The sequence below is a fragment of the Mauremys mutica genome, chromosome 1 (genome assembly GCF_020497125.1).
Source record: "Mauremys mutica isolate MM-2020 ecotype Southern chromosome 1, ASM2049712v1, whole genome shotgun sequence".
NCBI lineage: Eukaryota > Metazoa > Chordata > Testudines > Geoemydidae > Mauremys > Mauremys mutica.
In genome coordinates, this window is record NC_059072.1 from 50008368 (window position 1) to 50029401 (window position 21034).

The 21034-nt window shown below is 41.2% G+C and overlaps 1 protein-coding gene across 1 annotated transcript in view; it reads right to left on the reverse strand.

The window, feature by feature from the left end:
- The window catches only part of FOXP2 (forkhead box P2), a 616164-nt gene extending 602364 nt beyond the window's left edge, over nt 1–13800 (reverse strand). Inside the window, exons 1-2 of the mRNA XM_044981101.1 lie at nt 13286–13800; nt 12091–12250 (exon numbers count right to left, since the gene is read on the reverse strand). The gene's annotated coding sequence lies outside the window, so the exon portion shown is untranslated. The remainder of the gene's footprint in view (nt 1–12090; nt 12251–13285) is intronic.
- Between the last annotated feature and the right edge of the window lie 7234 nt (nt 13801–21034).

Here is a 21034-nt window from a genome sequence, read left to right on the forward strand (position 1 = left end):
ACTAAATCACAGTTATTTTGTATTTCATCAGTCATATCTGATGCCTTGGTTTTATATATATATATATAAATAGAGCAGTTAAACTTTTCTGAGACAATGATTTCCATCAGGTCATGGACTACTCATAAAAAAATAATTGGAAAATAAAACAAATCTTTTCAATATGTTGCATTGCCTTAACAGACAAACACAGAAAGCAGAGAGAGAACAAATTACATTCAGACACTACTAGAAATAAAACTTGGGGAGTTTAACATTACTCTACTTACTAGTAATATATAAAACTCCCAGCACAAAGGTTGTCCCTAATTCCTAAACATATTAAAAACACTTAATATAATGTACATTTTACTGCAACAGAAGAAAAAGTTAGCTCCCACAAATAGCCTTATAAAAAAAAAGTATAATATCATGGAGTTAACACAAGCCCTGCTGAGTCAAATCTATTATAAACCAGAATCTTGTAGGGTTAAAGCTACTGCAGAGATTGAAAAGTTGACCAGATACCTACTAGTCAGAGAACTAAACCTGCCAGTCACAGGCAAATATGAAACACTTGTGGGCACAAGTAAGGTCTATGGAGAACATCTCCAGTTCATCAGCTGCTGTGAAGCTTTCCAGAGTAGCAGCAGAGTGAAACCTTAGTTTCACTGTTACATACAGAGTTCTGAACAATAATGGTGAAACTGGCCTGAGGCTCATTAGTTTCATTCTGCTGCTGCAAATAAACAGCAACTGCAGACTGCTTTGCCTGAAAAATAAATCCTGAGGAAACCACCTTGCTGAATAACACTGGATTTTATTTTTTGATCTGTTACTTAAAGATTGAAGAGATGTGTCAATTTCAACTGCAACAAAAATATTGTGCAACTGCAGAATATTTAGTTCTAATTATGGTAATGTTGAAGGTGATTGTATGAAAGATCTTATATTTGAATAGTTGATCCCAATTTTTCACACTCAAATTGGTTTAAATCAAAAGTAGTTCAACTGAAGTAACTTTGGCAGATAATTCAATCTGCAACAAAAAAGATTCTGCATAAAATTGTGCCCTATATAATGGTATTTTTCCCCTTCTGGTAATAATTTCCTCAGTTACAAAGAAGCCAGGAAGAGTCAATGGATATTGAAATATATTCATACAAACCACACTATAGTCATACAAACCACACTAAACAGTGCTATTAAAAGAATCTTCGGTTTCGATTTGAGTTATTTTGACTCAGATACAAACTTATTGGCACCAATATAAGAACCTTAATAGAAATGCTTAGTTACTGGATGCCTACTATGATAGTCAAATGATGTTAAAGTAACATTCTAATATATATCTAGTTATAGGAGGCTTATTTTTAAATATGACCAACTTTGCTTTTCCAACATATCTTTATTTAAAATGAGTATGTATAAGTACATTTTTAAAGAAGTATTTGTACTATGTACCCTGAAATCTACACCCCTGCAGCTGATGTATCAGAATGCCCTAGTTGTTAATATTCATTGATTGTGTAAATAGAAATGAACCCCTAAGTGTATTGAAATATTATGAAAAAGTAATTTTGACTCCTTTGCAGGAGCTACATCTTGGAACATGTGGTTCCAAATGAAAACCATTCCAACAATCACTTGCTAGAACTCCCACAACAGTTAGTATAAAGTCCTATGTTTTACGAAATAGTGAGAACACTTCTCACTAGTTGTTTTAGGCTTTTTATGTGGGGGGGGAGTTGGGGGTAGGAGGAGGTTAAGTAGGCATCAAGAGCATGCTTGGCACAGTTAAATGTAGAGGGAGACAAGCAACTTTCTTTTGGATAAACGCGGGACAGTCTGAAAGGTCAGTGTGATAGGAACCGACAAAAGGTCCTCAGCAAAGAACAGATACTTTCTGAGTATCAGCATTACTTGCTTAGGACTTGATTCAAAACCCACTGAAGTAAATAGGAGTTTTTCCACCAATTTCAAATAGCTTTGGCTTAAGTTCAAAAAGTCCTTTTAATATAAGTGTGTAGTAGAGCAAATGGAGGAAAGGAACAAGTTAGATTTTGAAAGTAACCTTCCTTCTCATCCTAGACATTTTTTTTAAGAAAAAAAAAATCACAAAAACCACCATTAAGTTTTTCAGGGTTGGAAGTTTCTGCTCAAGAAAATCCCGTTGCTGAAACATAAGAAGCTTTTTAAGCTGGAATCGAATGTTGCACAGCACTTTTTTTACTACACTATGCTCATCTATAGGGAATGTTCAGCCCCACAGTTTGAAGTACACCAAATCCACATAAAAAAGCTGCGAGCCTCATCTACACCTGTCTTAGATCATATAAGGGTGTGGGTCAGCATCCCGCAGCATGTGTGTCTGCGCATGGCCATACAAAAAACCAGCAGAGTCCCAAATCCATGGTGGACGCTTTAGACTGTAACCACAGACTCTCCTCTCTGGACTATTTCTCCCCACTAATTTTGCTATTTCCCAGCCCTCCGTATGTTTACTTTGAGGGCACGATCTGGATCCTAGTTATAAGAAATGCTAAACAAATATTTTTAAATAAACCACCTAGCAATTTTGCAAGGTATGTATTTGTACTTGTTTAGATTTATTTTATGTCCTTTCCTGGGCAGCGTTAACGTAGAATTTTCAGGAGAAAGTCAGCTACCACTTTATAGGTTAAACAAACCTTTAACTGTTTTACAAGACATTAGTCACCTAAAGACAGGGCCGCCGGGGAAGGGGGGGAAGTGGGGAATTTGCCCCACTGGGGCCCCACAAGCCCTGGCATGGCGGCGGTCTGGGTCTTCGGTCAGCATTTCGGCGGCGGGGGGCCCTTCAGTCGCTCTGAGTCTTCGGCGGTGGGGGGCCCTTCAGTGCCGCTTAAGACGTGGAGCGACTGAAAGGCCCACCACCGCCGAAATGCTGTCGAAGACCCAGACCACCGCTGAGTGAGTACAAGTGCTGCAGCTCCCCCGCTTTGCCCCAGGCCCCCTGAATCCTCTGGGCGGTCCTGCCTAAAGCAGAGTTGAACAAGAAATATTTCTCAGCTAATTTCTCTCTCAGTAAAACTTCATTTCTTTTGCTAAGCAGAAGGATTTCCAAGGATTTATGACACTTTCTGTAAAACTTCTTGTGTGTTCACTATATCTTTCTAACTACTATTTTAGCAGTTAGTGTACTGAGCACATCACCATAATATTAAAAGTAATTTAAATTCATTCAGCATTGATAACAAATTAGTTTGAATGAATTTTCTAGGTGAAAATAGCTAAAGATCATGATATAAGTAGCATCCTTATATTTCTAAACTGTTAGCACCCATATACTCCGTTAATTGGTTTTCAGCTGACAGTTATCTTTACAATAAGCCTACCAGTGCTCAATATCTTCTGTTACATTTACTGTGTTATGCACATGATCATCAGTATTTCTTTTCCTAATAGTATTCCCTCATTAAGTTTAAATATGTTGTTTTTACACAAAGATTATGAGAGCTTATTGATACAACAGAAGAACACAACACTTCATCAACTATGCATATCTCCAGTCTCTGCATACCTGACGGCATTAGGTCTTTTGCACTTCCATTTTTAGGTCACGCGAATATTGTAAGTACTGTAATGAAACCACAGCCCTGTCTGTGCTTTCTCACACAGCAGTGCCTTGAATCATAAATATTTCAATTACTTTTTTTCTTAACTCTAAAAAAAAAAATACTAGCTTGCATTTTCCGTAAACTCTTCACTTTAATTTTACCTTTCTTTATCTTCAAAAGAACTCTGTACCTCTTGTGTCACTTCAGGAAAGTGGTATTTAGAAGTGCACTAAGAAAAAAAATTAATCTTCACTTCAGGTACTACTAAGTACCTTTCAAAAGGCACATAAAGTCACTAATACCTTAAATGCTTAAATTTTATTAAGTCAGAGGAGTCTAGGAACTAATTCATCGCTGTTATAAGTAAACAACTCCAGTGAACTGGGTTCTACCTGCTCACATCAACAGTGATATTAGCCCCCATTTCATAAAATAAATATTTTATGCACATTGTACTTATACAAATCATTATTTCCTTACTTAGAAGAGGTCATGGTCAAAATCATCTCATATGTAGTCACACACACAAGTTCTTAGATTTAGAAAATAAATCACACCACCTTATTTTTCTTCTGTACATCTGAAGTCCCTTTATTTTTTTCCATCAACATTTACCCACCTCCTTGTTTTACTACCTTGTGCAGTTGCTGGATTCTAAACAATCCCATGAGTTTTTCTGGCTCATGTCCACACACACTCCCCATCTCTTCCTTATTTTTGCCTTGTCACTTTCTCTTCCAAAGCTGTAGCCGCTTCCCACAAATAACCATGTTCAATTTCCTCTGAATTATTTTTACACGTTAAAACTGTAATTTCCAATTTAATTATAAAACAATTAAATGTCAACTACAGGCTTTATTACAAATGTATTAAACATAACTTTTTTTTTTACTGTTTGAATCAAATTCCAGAAGAATGCAGTGAGACTTCTAAACTTTAGTAATGATAGTGACAAAAAGAAAAAGAAATAATTGAGAATCAACTTTGTTTATAGCTGGAATGAGGATTGACTGAATGACACAGGTTAATGGGATTCAGAGCATTTCACCTGTGGGACATTGTTCTAGTCACTCCTGGTGTTGGGTGGATTCAAAATCATCATCTGACAGCTCCTTAGTAATTCACTGTTTCAGAAAAATTTTGATAGCCTTTGGCCAGTTTTTAATGTAGTGTCTCTCACCATCTGTATGCATACCTTGTTAACAGCCTGTTAGTATGGAAACTGAACTATCCCCTCACTCTTCCAGTTGTTCCCACTGCAGAAGCACAGCAGTATGGAAAGCCTGCACAGTCATTCTCCTTCCTTCTATGGATCGAGACTACTGCTTTCATTTTGGTAAAATTCATATATACTACTACTAAGTTCATTTTTTAAAATAAGAATGATTAAGTACATATCTAGTAAGTGCATTTTTAAATATATTACACATTTTGTTTCAGATCACAATAAAGGATTCACTCTGACTTGAAATGTTGTTTAAAAAATTGCCGATTTTGGACCCAATCCAGCAGAAAAATATCCAACACTTTCTAGGCCTTAAGTCGCAGTATGCCAATCTTTCCAGGATGAATACCAGCCCACTGAGTGCCCAGAAGAGATGGACACGCTCTGCATACTAGATTTCTGGAGCTGCCAGTGGAGCTGCCAGGGTTAAAGAAGAGGAATTGGAGAAGAGAAGTGCTCATGGAAGCAAGTTCTTCCTTTCTCACTCTTTGTTACTCCCTATCCTGGGACTGTGAAATGCTGGCAGCCATGGAGAGTTACTCCAGAAATGACTGAATTCACTCAGCTATGCAGCATCAAAAAGGCTAGCCTATGGATTGGCTTTAAAATTATAATCTTATATTAGATAACTCTCCCAACCCCACCTGCAGTATCAGCACTGACAGTCATGAAGATCCCAGTATTTTCAGGCTATGCAATCACAAAGCTTCTTCAAATACTAGGGGGGTGCACAAAGCTGAAGAACAGACTAATTTTTCTCTATTACTAGGGAACAGCTTCCAAAAACGCTGAGCAGTGGTGCATCAGAAATCATATAGGGCCCATGAAATTTAAATTACAGAATTGTGCACAAAGCACACAGAAATAAGAATATAAACCAAATATATAATAAAATAAATAATACAAATAAAAACAAGATCAGTCACAGTAAAAATGCTATAAAGTCATGTAAAATTTCAGTTAAAAATGTACTGTCTTCCTTTAAAAAAAAATTCATAGATATCTGTCAAAAATACCGTTTACTGAAAGTCTAGAAAAAGCCTCATTTGCAACTTTCCACTCTCTCTAGTAATATGATGCATATTATATAAAATCTGTGAAATAATTAAAAAAAAATCTTGAAATCATAGTTTTCCAGTGGTATGAGGAAAATGTGTGCTTTCATCACAACAAAAGTTTACCATATAACATTTTTAAATATTGTAATTAAGGTCCCAATATTGTAACCAAAGTCATGATGCTGCAAAGATTTGTGCGTGCACTTAATTTTATGCAATGTGAGTCAAACCACGGATGTGAATAGGACTACTAACAATGCATTAATTTAAGCAGGATCAGGGCCCAAACCTCCTCTTATTTAAATATTACGGACCCGATCTGCTGGAGCAGCAAAGAACCCTGTGGCACTGCAGTCAATGGGCAGATTCATCCCATGGACACAAAAGAGAAGGGGGGAGGGGAAAAGGTAATGTCAATCTTCCTGTACTCCAGGGGGCAGCTGTACTGGAGAAGAGTAAAATTCATCTCTCCTCACCCCAAGGAAAGAGTCTTTAAAAATCTGGTCAGAGTTGTAATTCAGGCCACTTTGGGGGCTGAACCAGCTGGTCTCAGTGTTCCCAGCAGTGAGGATTATGGGCAGTTTAAACTGCTGTGGCCTTGCTCCAGGTGGAGTTATTACTAATGACTCACCTAACTGGTTTTAGCCATAATAAATTGAACCCAACTGAGTTTGTAAGACCAGTGTAATTAAGAGTAAAATCAGATCCAAAATTATTGAAAACATGAAGAAGTAACTTATTATTATGGAAAAATACACTTAATTATAAATCGAACTTTATAAGCAAAACAGTCTCCCTCTGGGATTATAAAATGTATTTAACTATATGTAACTGAAAATTAACAAAGGATACATGTAACTCTAATTCTTTAGGTTACTCTAGCTGTCTTTATGTACAGAATCTATTCCATTCAAGAGGGATCCATTGACATTATTGTTGATGCCTACATGGATTCTTGTGAAAAAAAGAATTATCCCGCAATAAAAGGAAATGCTATTTAACAACTCAAAAAAATCTGTTGCTCTCTTTTGCGCGCACACACACAAACACTTAAAAGCACCCACACAGATATTGTCACATAGTAAGTCACTGTGCTCTAGAAACTCTGTGATGTTAGCACACCTTCATTGCTCCTGAATGCACCAGGAAATTAATTAAAAGTGTGTGATTATTAGCAATGGTTAGCTATGCTAGTACAACTGCAGCTAAGCATTGTGCCATTAAATTGACTGAATGGCCATACTTCAAGGCACATTTAAAGTATGGTACACATGATCCAAGGGAAATAGCTCTGGCTTCTACAATAAGCTTTACCAACATATATATGTTTGTGTGCATGTGTGTATATATACAGCACCCGGCCTCTGTGTGTGTGAGTGAAGAGAAACACTCTCAAGCTCTATCCTAGTTATAGAAAAGGCACCATCATCGCAAACTCCAGCAACCGGGAAAAAAAAAAGAAAAAGGACAAACCAATCAGTCTGCATGTATTCGTATACCCATCCCTGGAACCACTTTGCTATTTATTAAAAAGGATTTAAAACATAGGTTGATACAATTTGTTCAATATTTTAGTATAATATGCCTTAGAACCAGAATTCAAAGCATTTTACTAAATGGATTCAAACATTGTCTAGTTTCACTACAACATCTGTACATAATTTGGTACCTACTGCTTAAACGTTATTTTGGAACATCAACCCAAACTACACCTTGGTGTACCAAGAGATGCCCTATCTGTAGACTACAGAGAGTCAGAGACTACTTTCACCTACTTCAGAGGTAAGAGCACACAAAGGTTATCACTGCCAATTTTACATCTGGTCTCTCCCTTCTAACTAAAAGGGTCCTGCACTTAAAATACAGACCTAACTAACAAAAATGAATAAAGGAGAGAAGCAAAAACTAATGTAAATCTACATCATTAAACATCTGCGTCTGACAGAAAGTAAAATCACATAAAAAGTGTATTCCAAAGTGAAACGTTACTAACCAATTGAGAATCTTAAAAAAAGGTGGCTATTATTGATACCTTCTAAGCCTACTGCTCCTTAGCTTTTTGAGGCTGATCTAGCAGTTCTTAAAGTATAAATTTAAAACAAAACAAAAACTTACAAATTCTAGTAAGAAAATATGCACTTCTAACCTGCTAAGGTCAAACATGAGGAAAGCCCGAAAATGAACAGTCTTAAGATATATTTCTGGAATCTGTAGATTATAAATTAGATTAATAAATTTTGCATATATAACTTTCTATAAACTCAGTCTTTCTAATGTCAATACTTTAATTTGGGTCAAAAAATAAGGGTGTCACTTCTACAAAGGGATAGTTGTGAGTTATGTTGTTGTTGTTGAGGAAAAAAATAGGTAATTGACATTATTTCTAGCACCACTGTCCCTAAGTTTAAAAAGAGTAATCAGTTTGAGTGTACCAAAAATTAGCATTCAATTTTTGTAATGGAGTTGAAAATATTTGAGTTTAACTGTGATTTACAATTTTCTCCACTAACAATCATCCCATGAGTACTTCTTAGTGACCTGTGTCCTAAATCACTTTCAGTTCATGCACGTAAATGACCTCTCCATGATTTAACTCACAGAGGAACAACATGAAGTGACTCATACCACTCTTTCTCTTTCGCACCACTACTAGAATTAAACTGCTCCAACATAAGTCTAGTAAAAACTCTGAAGGGAAGAGACAAAATAATATTTTGCATTTAACAAACATTAATAAATAATCTTCACCCCTGTGAAATAGGCAGGTAGGTGGCATTACGCTAATTTTGCAGATGAGCAACAGACAGAGAGGCTATATTAACATTCCTAAATCCACATAGCAAATCACTGGCAGCACTAGGATCAGAATGCAAGAGTTCTTGGCTCTTGTCAGTCTGCTAGACCAGAATGCCACTTGCCCATGCAATGCTGAACCAGATATATAGCCTCAAAAATGTGAATGGCAGTTTTTAATTCACTTAAAATCAGTCCAGAAAACAAGCTGAAAGCGGACATTAAGTAAATTTTGTGATTACAGTCGTCACTTAAGAACATACCACTTTTCTAACTGATAAATCCATAATATAAATTTATTTCAATGCACTTTAACTGTAGAAATTCATTTAAACTGTATAAGCAACAAAAGATAAATGTATGTTCTAAAATTTCAATATTTGAAGGATATGAAACCTGGAAATGAGTACAGTTGTGTACATTAGCTCTAGCACAAACATAATATAATCCATTTATTAATTATGAAGCACTTTTGATCTTCTGGGCACCCTATAAACATTAACTTGGTTGGTATTGAAAGGATGTCTGGTAATTTTATACAACTTTTCAAATAGTAGTAAGGCACAAAACAAGATTTTCTTCCTTATACATGCATACACCTTACCAAAATAAATTAAGATTTCTGGGACAAAATTAAGAGCCACTAGTGTTAAACTAAAAAAAAAAACTCAAGTGTGTATAAATTGTCATTGGCCTGCAACAGTTCAAGCTTATTCAGTGTTAAAGCCTAATGTAATGAGAGGCCTCGTTTCAAGCAACTATTGGTTATTGAATATTACCAAAATTGATTACAGTAGCAGATTATACATCACTTTAGATGTTAATAAATTGACTGGCATTCAGATTATTATACATATTTTGAAAAACACTTTATTTGAAACCCTCTTCCCTTCCCTCGAGTGTTTACTGATTTGGGTAGTTAGCTAAATAATTTAAATTCACAAAAATATCACACCACATTGTCACTTTGCACAACTATGTTAAAAATAGCAATATGCTATAAGAGTTTATTTTGCAATCTATGTAACTAATATGATCAATTGAATTTAGACATCAGGTGAAAACACACATTTTTTAAAAAATCCTTTTTAGAACGCTATGATTTATACCTAACTCATATGGATTTAGTGCGGCATCAAAGAATTGGGCTTAATGAGTAACCCTTATTTTCTTCATAGCAACATTACTACCAACAGATTCTTTTCCTTGACAGATTTAATTTACTTGGTACAGAAAACACAAAAACAACCGCTAAAGCTCTTAAAGTTTATTTTAACTTCATTTTTCACAGGATAACATGAGTATCCTCATGCAGTACACAACTTCCCAGCTTCAAAATGTTAATCAAGTTACCAAGGGCCTGATCCAAAGCCCACTGAAGTCATCAAAAGACTCCCACTTACTTCAGTAAGCTTTAAATCAGGCTCTAAAGCAACAAGAGGATGCAATAAAACCCATTTGGAAAGTGAGTGTCTCTGTTTAAATATTTTTTTAAAAGGCTCTTAAAAATGAAAATGCTCCCCAACTCTACATTACTGCATGTTCTGGCTTCTGTGACTCAACTTGCACTCTCTTCTTCTAGACAGAGTTGACACTAACTTTAAAATAGTCAGTTTAGGCACGTATTTAGAAAGAACACTTCACTGATGTGCTGTCTTGTGCAGTTACTGCCATCTGTTATGTATATATTTTTCCCCCATATACAGACTATAACTCTCTCAATCCTTGATCCAATTGTTACCTCTATCTTTTTCTCCACATAGAAGTTCAATGCTGAAAGTTCACCAATGTAATCAAGGGCTATCCTTTTTAACTGGTTCAGAATCTCTGAAAGTTTGTCTCTTGAATCAGTTACTAGGACCCTGACACAAATTTAACAGATGAGCAGAGGAACAGAACAAAAATGTCTTTACCTTGATCACTGTAGTTCAAATCTGTGGCAAATTGACTGCTGCAAGTTTCAAACTTAGACCCTGAGCTATATTTTGCATTCAGTTTTTCAGAAAGATCTAATTTCATGTTTACATTCATGCATATGCTCAAAAGAATTTTTAGTTGTGGGAAAGCCCAAAAAACTTTAGCAAAAGGGAGTTAGCATTTGCTCTTTTCTTCCCCTTCCTGTCCTTACACTCATAACTTTAAAAAACAAAGCCCAACATGCCTTACAGCCATTTACCTACTAGATCTCAAAGTCCTCAGAATTAAACTTTCACAAGTTTCTATGTCTCTGACTATTCCTGAATTTCAAGAGTGAATTTCAGGAGAATGCTCCCACAACAAACTATGAACTGTGCCTCAGGAATTTCATAGCTCTAACATTATTATTTATTAATCTATTGTTTTAGGCTAACATGTTTTGTTGCTGTTCAAGGTTAACACTAATCCGCCAAGCACATTCAAAAGACATTGCGAAGGTGGAGAAGGAGGAGACCCAAGAGCGGTAGCGGTAACTGCTTGTGCAGGGAAGATCAATGAGATGCAATAACTCGCCCTGGCCAGAGAGGGTGGATGGCAAACACCTTCCTCAAACACTGCACGTGCAGCTCGCGGGAAGAAAAGGGCTCAGTTAATAATGCTGGATCTGGCTGAATGCAGGATCAATGTCATAGCTGGTCCCTCTTCCCCCCCTTTGCACGCTGCACCTATGGGCAGAAGAGAGACTGAAGGTCTCTCTCTCTCACACACACACACAGATCTCAAAAAGGAGAAACATGACACGTTTCTTCACCAGGATATACATGCTTCCATAATTTTCCAAAACCAAAAGGAAAGGGGAGACCAACAAGCCCCCTCACTTTGAAATATCGCTCCCCAAAATCTTCCCAGAATGAAGGGAGGATATTTCATTGTAACGCATTTTCTTTATTATCCATCCAAACTAAAAGTTGTAGTGGGGCTTGTGAAAAGAAAACTCCGGCTTGCAATAGTTGCTTCTAAAATAAAGCCGAAGTTTGGTAGCTTGCAGCACTATTTCCGAAGTACCAAATTAACTGAAGAGCACCAACTTGATCATTCAAACTTTGTGTGTTTCAAACGATAGATGCTATAGCCGGGAGGACTAAGCGGAGGGAAGTAAACATCTGGGTGTCTGCATCGCACTTTTAAAACGTATTCGCTCTATTAAGGCAAAATTTAAGACACGTTTCAAACTCTAATGTATGGAAAGATAAGCGCATACCAATTAGCCCCCTCCCCCGTCTCACAACTCGCCCTCCACCACCACCCCCCTCCCCGCGTTACAATTTTTTAAAGGGACAAGTGGTACCAGATGCCAAGAAGAAATCTGACACATGTCACATTTGTACCCACCATGCTTAGAGCCGCGGGAGCTAAACTTTCTTGCGGCAGCAAGTAGAGGAGGAGGGGGGAGGGAAGGGGAGAATGAAAGTAACAAGTCAAAGAGGAGACTTGGGGCGGGAGGGGGAATGAAACTTACCAAAAGGAGACACTGGGTAGAGCGTCCCGATGAGCGGCCACCGAGAGAGGAGCTGAACTAGCCCCCCCACAAACACACACATACAAAGTCTTTGCAGGAGGAGCGGCGGCGGCTGCCGGGACCCACGAGCAGAGACGCAGGAGGCGAGGGGAGGATTAGACTGCAACAACAAGCAGCGGCATCAATAAATGGGCTGGATATTCCTCCGCAGGCGGCGCTGGGGCTCTGAGCCCCGGGCAGGGGCAGCAGCGGAGGCAGGCTGGGGAGCAGCAGCCCCAGCGCAGCGTCTCGCGCTTTCTCGGAGGCTCGCGCTGTCTCTCGCGCGCTCCCTCCTCCCCGTGTGTGTGTGTGTGGGTCTGGCTCTGTGCGAAGCGTGTGTGTTTTTTGCTGGGAAGGCAACAACAACAAAAAAAGGTGCCCCCGCCGACTCCTCTTTGTGGGAAGGCGAGTGAGCGCTCACATGATCGCAAAGTGGCCTGCACAGGAGTGGTAATAATGGGGGGGGAGGTTGCAACAACAACAACAAAGTGCAGAGGGACCAGCTTGGCAGTGCCCCCGCTGCTCCTTCCCCTGCGCCTCCCTCCAGGGCAGGGAGACTCCCTCGCGGAGCAGGATTCGCTGTAAAGCGTCCTGCTTGACGTCAAGTCCACCTGCTATGTCAACACACAAGGGGAGAAGTTGTTTGCTCTCGTCCGTTCCCCCCACCCCCGTTAGACACAACGAGTTTAGCAGACGGGGAGGAAACAAAGCCTGGTGCTGGACGGGCAGTGCTAGGGGCCGGGGCTTTCTCGGCAGTCCTCGCAGAGCAGCCCGCGTGCAAAGGCAGAGCCGCTGGCCAAGGCAGCTGGGACTCCGGCGGCTGGGAAGGGCAAAGCGCCTTGAAGGGCTCCCGAGAACGCGGGGCGGCTGGGTAGGGGGGACTGGGCAGGACTTTGGTGGGATTCACAGCAGGGGGACGAGTCTCCCCACCCCGCGCAGAGTTTTGGGACTTTGGGGGCCGAGCACACTTGGCTTTGTCATCGCCGTGTAAACTCCCCGCCGCTCTAGCTGGGGGGGGGGGGCAGGCTGGTTGCGAAGAAACGCACGGGCCCAACTCCGGCCTCATTTGCACACAGGCCCCTGCAGGGGGTGACAGCTGAGCAGAGCGCGCCCCGCGCGGGTGTGTGCTCCCCTCCCCGGGTGCCGCTTCACGCACCGCACGGCGTGTTGCGGAGGCAGGTTGAGCTGCAGCCCGCGCACGCTGCAGGTTTCCTGGGCGCCCCTTGGTCTTGCTCGTTCCCCAGTGCGGCGAGGGGGTGGAGGCGGCCGCCGCTGGAGTAGCGGGGCGAAGCTGGCGGCGGCGCTCCGGCCAGAGGCGCTAGCTCTCTGCCCTGCACTCTCCCAGCACGGGGCAGCCCCGCTTCTCCCCTCCGCTCCAACGCGCACGGCGCCCTTTGCACTAGCAGCAGGGCCTCAGTCGCTTTAATTTCCTCTCGCTCAGCAGCAGCCTCCTCGCTATCTAGCACCATTGCTGCTCCCCAGCCTGTGGGCTGATGTCCTAGGGCAGGGGGGGGGGAGGAGGGCACGGGCACCAAACGTTTCATGGCCGGCTGCTGGGAAGCCCCCACCCCGGTAGTATGCAATGGAAACCAGCTGCTAACTCTAACCTTTCGGCTGGCAACAATTAAGTGAAGAAGCTGCGTTGACTTCTGTATGTGAGCGCCGCAAAGCACGTGCCCGGCCCTTCCCTGAAGCCGGGACACACAGCAGCCGTTGCTATTTACACACCCGACCCTCGCCTTTCAAACTCATCACCAGCCTGAGCCAAACTTCAGGCTTCTCCCGCTCTCTGTGAACACGCATCACGGCTCCTACTGAAATCCTTTTAATTAACGAGCACGAGAGGCACAGAAAGCAGAAACAGGAGAAAATTATCCTATCCTGGGCTTACAATGCTTAGACTTCCTCTTTTCTGTATCATTTGATCGCACACATTAAATGTTATGGCAGGGTTCCTAGATAAACACCGAAGGAAGGTAAATCCGAAATAGAAGAGTGCAGTGTGTGTGGTTTTTAGTGAGAACTCACCTAATCAAAGCGCCACAACCTCGACCTTATACTTTCCATGTAATTTTGAATTAAAAAGGCTCTTCTGTATTCATTGAAGACCTGAATCAAAAGTGATTGTCACTCAGAATTAACATAAACTGAATTAAAAAAAAAACTTCGCTCGTTGGTGTACTGAGCAAATTGAAAGATTAGCTGGTTGCCGAGCCGTGCGTTGGGCTCATGAATTAATGTTGCAGAGCGCTCAGAAACTGACAGGGTTGTGTGGTTTTTTTAAAGGGAGATTTCTCACCCACACTTCTGCTTGCTTTTCTCTTTCTCGCTTGCTTTTAGGTGAAACGGGGAGGAATGTAGCTATCGCGGGGGTGGAGTTAGGATAAACTTTTACATCTAGCAGCTGAGGTTTCCGGGAAGACTGCGGGGGGCGAGGTGGAGGAGGGGGGGCGCTCGCGAAAGAATTGCTCACACTTCGGCAAAGGTTGCAGTTCTGCGAGGTGTAATCGCTCCTGTCTGTGAAAGCTGCGAGTGCCAATAAAATGCACAGAGTAAAAACTTGCGTGCGCGGGTAGGATGGTGTGTGTGTGTGTGCAGGGCAGAAAGGCAGCTCTTTTACTGCAGCTGGTAATTTGCAGCGGGTGGCTAAAAAAGTGGGATCAGATCCCTGTCCATCCCCCCCACCAGACCGCGGTCGCCGCCGCGTGTGTAAGAGAAAGGGAGAGGTGTAGACTACAGGTTTGGATGGGAGCTGAGCTCTACTCCTCAGATTCCTAACTCTCAGCCAATGGGGTTTGATCGGGTTCGAGAGGTGAAAGTTCAGCCCAAGGGCACACACGCTTGCTGCTGTTGCCCGCCACTGCCAAAGGAAGAGGGTGGTTGCTGATGGGTGGCTATAAAATATATTTATTTGCTCCATACAACTGTTATCTCCCCCCCCCGCCCCTTAATTGCAGAGTTAGCAATAAAGCCTGCGTGCTTTATCTCACATTAGTTTGTTAGTGGAAGCGCTGCGAGTAGTTTTAATTGCACGCGTCCCGATGCCGGGAGACCCCAGCAATCCAGAACAAAGTTTCTATGAACACCTGACGGCTGAAGCCCGGCCAACAACGAACGCTCTCGTTCTCCAGACAACTCTCGACAGCCTTCCAACGAAATAACACACAGTGAAGGAGAGCAGCAAACGTGCTGCTAGGATGCAGCCTGTGAGGGCTGAAAGGGCACAGGTACAGCACCCTCCCCCCTTCTCTGCCCCCCTGGCCGGCCAAAGGCATGCAGGAAAACACGATCTTAACAAAAGTTGACTTTGCCCGAAAGTCTGTCACTGAGCGTGTCAAAACACAGTTGCAGAGAGAAATGCTTTGCCATGGGATTGTTTGAAAGAGGATCCGTTCGACAAACAAAAACAGAGGAACGGTTCTGGCTGGCGCCCAGCCAGCGGTCAAGTTCGTTTCACGTGTTCCCTGCCAGCGCTTCTTGCCTGAAAGTAAACATCCCAAGTGAGAAACCTGAGCGGACTGACCCCACGGAAAGGAAAGGGAAGGAAAATCCATCCAAGATACTCAGTATCTCCTTCTATCCAGAGCTGTCCCAAATCTCACTCCTTTGGAATGAGACTCCTCGTTTTGTATTAGTTTTTGGCGGTATTTACACTGCCTTCTCTATGATGGACTGCGCTCTGTTTCAAGGAGGTTTTAAATCTCACTACTTCAAATTGTCACCGTCTGAGAGCCTCTTTCTAGTGGGTAATAATACATGGGGGTACAATACAACGCTCAGCTGCTTAAATTGTTTAGCATAGTGTCTGAATGGCGTGTAAGTCTTTATAAAAAAAAACTTAGAGCTAAGCAAACACACTTTTCAATTTTTTAAGCGATGCGATTATTAAGGCTTAAAATTATAACTTGGCTTTCTAATGAAAAAGACTAATACGTTGCATTTGTTCCTGTTTACGGTTTAAGATTTCATCTGCACAATTGCAATGTATTTCTCGCTTCAAATAAACCACTTTCAAACGTCTTTCTTTCATTAATTTAATGTATTTTTCCTTGCAACTGGAAGATAGGTGAATATCAGATTGCCATGTTCCATTATGATTGTTTATAAAGGGAACACGAAAACAATAAACAGGCTGCTCTTCTAAATGGGTTTATTCTCTCCCCACCCCACCCATTGTTCCAGAGACAGTTCGGGAAGAGAAAAAAAATACAGTTTTAAACCGAAGTCAAATAAAGGAGAATCTATAACATCAAAGCGAAGGGAAAGATTGCAAAATTGGTGGAGTTACACCACCATCTGTCGTTAAGTCTCGGGACTACAAAACTTCGGATTTACAATAAATCTTAATGAGAACTGGCATTCTTTCTCCCCCCCCCCCTTAGAAATTATGCACCATTTTAGGATCGGTTTTCCGGTATTGTTCATCTAACAACAGTTTGAATCTTATAAGTGAACGTGTGTAGGTTTCAGATGCCTATTAGGAAGCATATGTTCATTGCCAGTTATCATTACTTCTTTTGGAAAAAAAGAAGGGAGTATTTTCCACACCTGATGGCCTCCAAACAATGCCTTTCAAAACGAACAATCATCCAGACTTGGAGATACTTCCTCTAAGCCTATTGTAACTGCTTTTATGAAAAAAAGGAGGCTCCAGCAGCTAGACTAGACACCAAGTGTGTGAATTAGTTCATCCTATCATGCAATCCTGTTCCATGCTGTGCCTGGTTGAAGTATGTGTAAATCTGCTATATTCTAGGTGACTGTTCCAGTAGAGAGGTGTATGTAAAAATAAACACGTTGAAATAATACCTAAAGATTCAGTAAGATTAATGAACCTGGACATAACAGAAAGCGGTAAAACCCAGTGCTGTGGAAACTGTATTGTTATATGAAACCAGACAATGATTTGATGCTACTGAATACAGATGTCACCATAAAGGTTCTCCATCAAGCTCCAGCTCTTTTTAGGTCTGTCAGTAAGTCCTTAAATTACAGAGTTCCCATTTACCATAACTACTGCCAAAAAAAGAAAGGACCTAGTTCCTTTAGCATCCTCCGTTGCAGGGATATTTTGTAATTCAGAGGTATATTACTACTCAAGGGAAGGTAGAAGAGAACATTTGAGCAGAGGCCAAAGTAGTACTTAATTTTTGTTGTAGTTTTTTTTTGTAATCAGACTTACAGTCATTTTATCACAGTTGCTATTTTTCCATCTGCCTTAAAATAGGAAGTAGTGAGCCAAGAATGGCAATCTGTATCCATATTAATGGATAAAGTAAAATCAACTGCAGAATTTAAGTTTGTGTTTCTCCAACTGTGGAAACTCTCAGCCCAATGCCATGTATTCAGCCTGACATTTTGCAGGTGTACATCATCCTTGTACTGTAATTAGTTTTAGCTACCTTCAGGGTGTTTTGGATTCTTTTAAGTGAGTATGACAGTTTAATAGATTCATGTAAACCCTGTTTCCCAATCTATTTTCTTGACACACTGATAAAGTAAGTTTACTGTATGTCTGGGATAAATGTTGATGCTTAGTGTGATGGTTTCACTTTCAGCTTGACATCTCCAAAAAAAGTCAGTTTCATCTAGAGACTCCCACTTTTTATGAAACATTATCTTGAAGGAAAGAAATATTTTGAGCATGCCTTTCCCCACCACATTATTTACCAATGTTCAGAAACAATCACATTTATATCTTCATCATAAACAACTGAGCTCTTCACGTTAGTATCAAAAGCTAAGATTTCTGAATGGGCCAGAGAGATGTTTGACCGCAGGAGATCCAGTGGTATTTGCTCCAGTTTGGCAGACAACTAGCCCATCAGAAATGATAAATTATAGAACTTATAGGCACATCTGGCAAAAACTTGGATGTCTAACAATTAACTTTTTCAGTATTTGTATTTTTTATAATTCTAGATCTGTCTTAATATGATTTCATTTTGAGATAATAAAGGCAACAACCAAATTGCTAATCAAATAACTAGTGTTGCTAGGGGAAAAAAACAACATATGGACAGTGGATAGTTTGCTCAAACCCATCATCAAGGAGCAATACTTTTACCTGTAGGGACAAAGTCAGGACCAGCTTTAGTTTTTTTGCCGCCCTAAGCAAAAAATAATTTGGCTGCCCCCACCCCAGCCCTGGGCTCCCCCCGCCCCACCTGCACCCCCTGCCACCCCAGCTCTGGGCCTCCTCTGACCCGCACCCCCCTGCCGCCCCAGCCCTGGGCTCTCCTCCCCCAACCGGCATCCCCCTGCCATCTCAGCCCTGGGCTCTTCCCCCTCCACCCACACCCCCTGCTGCCCCAGCCCTGCGCTCCCCACCACCACCTGCACCCTCCTGCCCCAGCCCTGGGTCACTGGTAACTTGCTCCCAGGGCAGGTTATTCACCAGGAATTTTGGATGTGCACAGAACACAGACAGGATTGGTTCCCATATGGTTACAGAACTGCAGTAAAGTGGAACAATTTTCAGCATGTGTGATTGCAGGATATCTGGATGCATATTATAAGATTGTCCTCCATAAATAAGGAAAAGTTGAGGTGCCTTTATTATTCTTTTATTCCACTCTTTGTTTCTATGGGGAATTTGCCAATGCAATATCACTGTCTTCCTTTTAAACAAATAAAACTAAAAAAAAAAATTTTTTTTAAAGGCAATGGCTGTTGAAAATAGCAATTCCAGTCCTAATAACCACTGGGAAGCATTTCTTGCTCAATTTTATCCTACTTTTTCTACAGCAAATTACAGTGGATCAGTATATTTGATTTGGGAGAAATGAAGTAACAGCTGCCCAAATTGAGCTTGAGCACTCCTGAATTTTGAGGGTGTTCAATTCTGGAAGGCAGGTGCTAGATTCCCTTTCTGAATATTAGCTAAATTTGGAAAGGAAAAGTCAATTTCTGCTTCCATGGCTCAGAAGTGGAAATCCTCCTAAGTGCCTGGTACTGTATCTAAAGCTGCCCAGATTCAGAGCTTCCCCTCCCTTACTTTTCATTTTAAATTCTAGTGGGATCCACATACCTCCCTTGCTAGGCTTCAGATAGAGAGGGGCACTGTCCATTTAGTCCACCCAATTCCTTCTTTGGGGGCTGCAAGGTGAGGTCACACCAGTATCACTAATCCAGTCTGGGGATGTCTTCTGAAGGGGATATCTGGGCCAAAGCCTTCTACTCCTTGGGCACACTTGTTCCCCATTCACAGTGCCACCCCGCTCTAGCAGTGAGCCCTCCATTCACAGCAAGCTGTAGCATGAGGTTTCAGCTACCGTACTCCCTCCCCCTCCCTTTCCTGTTGATAGTGGCCAAGGGAATGCTGGGAAATATAGTTATTTCCCTGCTCCAGGGCTGGCTCTATAGGCAGGGAGCTAACCAAGGAACTACAGCTCCCAGGGCCCCCTGTTGGTTCTCAGTTCCCAGGCTGGATCCCCAAGCAGCTGCTTGCTTTGCTGGTGCCTAGAGCCGCCCCTGCTCCAAAGCTCCAACAGGTTTTTGCCTTGTTCCCTCAGACCCAAAGCCCCTGGAACAGCATTCCTCAGCAGTGTCCAGCACCTAACACTGAACACTCACAGAAATTACCAAGTCTGCTGTCTCCAAAGAGACAGTATGCACACCAGTCTGCTACCTCAGCTGTGGAGCCACACTTTAGTATTACAATACTAAGAAGAGCTTGTAGTCAAATCAAGAATTACTTTATTAGTAAAGAACAGAGATTTCAGTGATCGTAGGCAAAGATAATAGAAACAGTAACAGATATGGTTACAAGAAATATTTTGCTTCTACAAGACTAGAACTTAACTTTAGCAACTTAATCTGACCTAAAACAATCTCTCACCTAAAACTTTTCTGTAGAACATGCTGGAGTCATACCAGAGTCCATATTTTCATGATTCCCTTATGACCACATAGGGTTTTTTTCAATAAATGGATAAACACCATGTCTTTCCCCCTGTTCTTATAGTCCAGTACACCTTTGAAATGTATCCTTTGAAACATACCGCCAGACAAAGTCCCTCTCTCCCATTGTTTGTTCTCCCAAGCGTAGTTGCCATGCTGTCTATGTTGATCTGATAATTAGCTTTTCCTGTTGCCTCAATATGCAAATATAACCTCCATAGTCTTTGTCTAACCCTGCTTAATTTACTTTAGACACAGGGAGATAACTATCTCCCCTCCTATCTGGAAGAAAACCTGTTTTTCCCTTTGTCTGGTTACAGAGCTTAAAGTATAATATCAGTAAGAATCTATAATTCCTCCTGTAGTGTTATATGTACACTTCACAATATTAGTTAGCAGTGTACTATACATTTTCATTTGATACCTTACATAACATTCTTTATAGATATGCCATGACACAATGTTAGGCGTAGTGTGTTTGTTAGACCGGATAGGAGTTGCTGTTACATGACAGAGAACCTTTGCCAGTGGTCATTGAGGGGCTCCTAGAGCACATGAGGCCAGTGTTTTGCACAAAGAAAGGGATGAATCTTCTCTTCCCCCTCCCTTGTGGTCAGACAGACATGGAATTGACTTTTACATGTTCTGCAGGAGGCTTGAAGTCCCACTTAACCACAACCCTAAACAGCAAGTCCCAACAGCAACCCTAAAGAGCAACACATGCCTCACTGTCCTGCTCCAATATACCCACTACTGCATCTGACACTGATGGATAAGCAAATGCTGTAATGGGATTTTTCTCCTAAAATGATCAGCAATGAAACTGTTAACTCTAATAACAAAAGGGGAGGGTGAAAAGGAGGAACAAACGAACACTCAATCAGGATGCTGAGAACAAAATTAATCAGGACACCAAAGGATGTGAAGAGAAGAAAATGTTTAATTGCCTATATAACAATTCTAAGAACCTGGGTAACAAACAAGAGGAATTGGAATTGCTCAT